This window comes from Pieris napi, chromosome 19 (genome assembly GCF_905475465.1).
Source record: "Pieris napi chromosome 19, ilPieNapi1.2, whole genome shotgun sequence".
Taxonomy (NCBI): Eukaryota; Metazoa; Arthropoda; class Insecta; order Lepidoptera; family Pieridae; genus Pieris; species Pieris napi.
The window spans coordinates 11,692,212-11,696,871 of NC_062252.1; positions in this window are offsets into that span (position 1 = coordinate 11,692,212).

Genomic DNA, 4,660 nt, shown 5'->3' on the forward strand with positions numbered 1-4,660 from the left:
ATTACACAGAGAAAAGTTTTATATTTTTAGGCATAAGAAAGTTCTACATTTACCCATACCGTTGATATAATGCTAAATTTAAGCAAGGATGAGCTATAATTAATTGGGCTGATAATTATGCAGGTGTTTAGAGTTGGACACGGGTAGGTTGTTGAGGGTCGATTCTGCTATAGGATACAATAACCGACCCTCAGCCTCCCAGTTTAAGCCCTCTTCTTAACACAAGCCTTTAATATTACACAGAAAAGTTTTACATTATTAAACATAGGAGAGTTTTATATTTACAGTTAATACAAGGTTAAATTTAATCAGAGATAAGCTATAGTGAATTGTGCATGTATATATTAAACCTAGTAGTGAAATAAACCGTAACTAGTTACAGATCGAGACTAAAATGATCTGTAACTAGTTATACAAATGGTATTAGTCGTACAGTGAAATAGAGTTGAGATTATAGTAAAATAAAAATATACAATGAAATAGAATTGAACTTATAGTAAAATTAGAATCGAGTCAATTTGTTTAGTACAAATGGTATTAATGCAGTAAAGTAGGAATTAAATTAATTGTTTAATGAAAAATAAAATGAATAAAATTGAGATTATAGTCTAACATAGGTTAGTAGTAGTTGATAATTGAATCGAAGTTAAATAGTATAGTTAAGATAGTGGGTATTATAGTTGTAAAAAGTGTAAAAGGTGATAGATGAATAGAGGTAACTTTATACATTTTTGTATTTTTGTAGGGGTGAGGGTGGATTATTTGCAAATTAATTATTGATTGAGAATGTAAAATATAAAATATCATTGTAAGCTTTGATAGAGCACACAAGGTTGGGAAGGGTTGTGTTGTTTAATAAGGGGTAAGGATTGTGGATGTTTTTGTGTTTTTGTGTGGATAGGTGCCCTAGAGGAGGTGCAGCGTGTAAAGGTCGTCGTGAATTTAATCGTTTTTAGTTTGTAAGAGGTTTTGTGTAGGCAGACAAATGCCCCAGTGAAAGTGCTGCGCGTTGAGGTCGCTGTTAATGTGAGTGTTTAATTCAATGTGTAATTGTGTTGTTTAATATGAAATTAGTGTTTTGTGCATGTTTTAAATGTAGTTAATTTTTGCCTCAACGCGGGCCCGCATGGCTGTAACTTTGGGGCACTTGTCTGAGTCGGCGCGGTGTAGGGTGCCAGTGTTGGTGTTAAATTGTTTGTTGTGTTCGGCGCAGTTGGTGCAGTTGTGTACTTCGGCCTTGCACTCCGCAGTAGGGTGGTGAGCGGAGCATTTGGCGCATGTGGGTGTGGTATTGGGGCAGCGGCTCTTTGTGTGTCCGAAATTTAGGCAGTTTTGACACTGCCTAAATGGTGAGAAGTTGTCGCTGTGGACCCGCTGCATCCCTATGTTAACTCTGCCTAGGTCGGCGAACGCCTTCCAAGCAGAGGGTGTAGTGTTTAGAACCGCGTTGTACAGTGTAGTGTTTCTGTTATTAGCGATGAATTTTACAGTGAATGTGTGCTTAGCTAGTGTGGTGTTCTGGTCTTTTATTGTTTTAATGAGTTCGAATTCGGGAATCGTTTTCTTTATGCCTTTTAGTATAATCATTGGGTCTATGCGCTTTTCCTCTTGGGTGTTTATTTTTGTGTTTTTTTGTAGTCGTGTGAGCGTGTGTAGTTTATGCTCTTCTCTTTCGAAAACGAGTTTTATCTTGTGTTTAGATAGCGGGGTGACCTTTAAGGGGGCGTATCCGCCCTCTCTGAAATTGACTGTTCTACTAATTTGTGTGAGTATTTGTTCTGCTGTGTCGAGACCCTCTCCAGACACGATGATGGAAGGCCCTGCAGGGGGTTTGGGGGTGGCGGCGGCCTTAGCGTAGGATTGATGAATATTACGCGGGTCCGCCGACACTGGTTGTATCTCCGACGGCGCGGGTTTAGGGGATTCCTTTAGAACCCTGGTGTGTTCCTGCAAGGCCTTATTCGATTCATCGAGTAGTCGAGAGTGAGCCTCGAGTTTTTGTATTAGTTGTGTGGTGTGTATTTGTGTATCGGTTGGCGGTGTAGTCGTTGGAGGTGTACTCGTGGCTTTGGTTGCCTGTGGTATGTGCGGTGCGGGGGCGGGAGGGTTGGGGCGGGTGGAAGGTGAGGGGTCAATGAGGCCGACTACTCCGAAGAGGCCTTCGATTGCCTCTGTGATTGCAGTTTTTAGTTCCCTTTTTAAGTTGCGGGAGTCAGCGAGAGCTTGTAAGCCTGTCTGCCTATATTCTTTGGCCATCTCCATGTGAGCCGACTCGGATGGGCATTTATCGCGAGTGAAGGCTGGGCTCAACATCTCTACCAAGGTCCGTCTTGCTGGAGTTGAGGACGTAGAGGGAATAGAGGCTTTGTTTGTTGGTTTGGGTGGAGTTCGGGGTAACATTTTGCTGGTGGAGGGTGAGGGGGGGGTGAGGGGGGGCTGAAATATGGACAGGTGTATTCACCTCTTCGAGCTGAGTCGTTTGATACCCAACTCGAGGGGGTGGGGGTGGGGGGGAAGATTTTGTCGCGGTGGGGGGTAAAAACCTATATTGTGGGGTGGAGGGGGGTTTGTGAGAGGAACAATGTGCACTATCAAATAGAACTCGCCGAGCCGGTTTAAATAAGCCCAAGCTCGACGGGTTTAGAATAAAAATTTTAAAGTATAAAAAATTTATAATTATGGGGCTGGTAATCCACCCTACCTTGTGTTAAGGACCAGGATTGCTCGCCAGCTGTTGCTCGTAATGTAGTGGTGATAGGTGTTTTCTGGCTGCCCCCGGAGAGGACAAGTTGTTGGTGTTGGAGCAGGAGCTGTTCCAGCTGGTCGCCTGATGACTTGGTGTCCAGTTGGGCAGGTGAAAAAGTGTGATGTGCGGTTTGGTACTAATCCGAAGGAATCTTGTGCGGGCTATAAGATGGTGGTAGGTTCCGATTTTTCGGAGGTGTGGATCCCCTGGAAACCCTGGATTCCAAGCTATTCCTGGTCGTGGTTCCTGAATTACTGGGCGAATATTGATGATATTGGTGTCAGTCGGTAGGTTATTTTCTGTTCTTTGTCCTTATTGTAATTTGGATTTGGTGTTCTGATGTTTGGGGGTGGTTAACCCCAAAAAACGGTTTTCCCGTGGTCCGAGAGGATATTTCTGTTCCGATTTTGTCGTGAGATATGTCAAAAGATACCTTTCCGTCTAGCGCATCTTATAGACATATTAAATTAATTGTGTGTTGTGGGGCCGCTTGCTGGTGGGGAAAATCCTTATTTTTGGTGTTTTTTGCCTCTAGAAAATTATTCCTTGGGTCCAAAATTATAAACTGGGTATCAGGCGATAGCCCTCAATTAGGACTATCGTTTTAAGCTATAATAAGTAACTGTCACAGATCTAAATAAAAAGTTGTTAACCTTTTTCTGCGGTTTTGTCCGTGAAATCCTCAGTTATGGACCCTTATCGACCAAATTTGGGTCGAAATGTCCGTCTTAATGCACTCTATTCAACTACACCACAAAAACAATTTTTTAATAACTGAAACTATTTTTAAAAGTCAAAAAACCGAAAAATTTACTGTTTTTTGTGAAAATTAAATGTAAAACTAAAACTTTTAAAACTGAATTTACCACTATTGGATAGATCGCAGAGGCGCGCATCTATTGATATGTAACACTTTACTCAACACTTAAGAAAAACCACTGTTTTGATTTTTACAAACTTTTTTAAGGCGCGGAGCGACGTGAGTTCGACCGTTTCGGGTGGCGTTTGGACGCGGGCGGGTTTGTTTTTTTTTTTTTTTTTTTTTTTTTTTTTTTTTTTTTTTTTTCCTTTTAATTGTTAGTAGGCCTACCATCCCCGGCGACTAACGCCCCGGGGCCGAGGAAGCTAAGCTAAAGTACAGCTTGAAGTCTTTATTGATGTAAAAACAAATATATACATTGGGCGTGAATTAGGTGGTTGAGGGTTGGTTTTGCTATTTGATACAATTCTTTTCCCTCAACCACCTGAACAGAGTCCGCGTCTTAAAACTAGTAATTATATAAAGTGAAAGTAAACATTTTTATAAATTATTTGTACTTAAGTAAGTAGGTTATTACAAAAAAAATGTTTTACTATTAAACTAAACAAATTGTGTTCATAATTATTCCAGTATTAAGAATTGAACGCGGGTCGGTTGATGAGGGTTGGTTCTGCTATTAGATACAATAACCTTCCCTCAGCCGCCCAATTTAAGTCCGCCTCTTAATACCAGCACATATTGAACAAAGAAAACAGTTTAATCTATACATCATCGTTAGGCAATGCAAAACTTAATTTAAGCAGAGATATGCTTTAGTAATTGCGCTTATAAATAGCTATGCAGGTGTTAGAGTAGGACACGGGTAGGTTGTTGAGGGTCGGTTCTGCTATTAGATACAATAACCGACCCTCAGCCGCCCGGTTTAAGCCCGCTACTTAACACCAACATTTAGTATTACACAAAGAAAAGTTTAACATTATTAAACATAAAGAATAAAGAAAAAATAAAAAGTTTTACATTTACTTTTACAGTTGATACAAAGCTAAATTTGAACAAAGATGAATTATGATTAATTGCGCTTATAATTATGCAAGTGTTTAGCGTTGGACACGGGAAGGTTGTTGAGGGCCGGATCTGCTATTAGATACAATAAC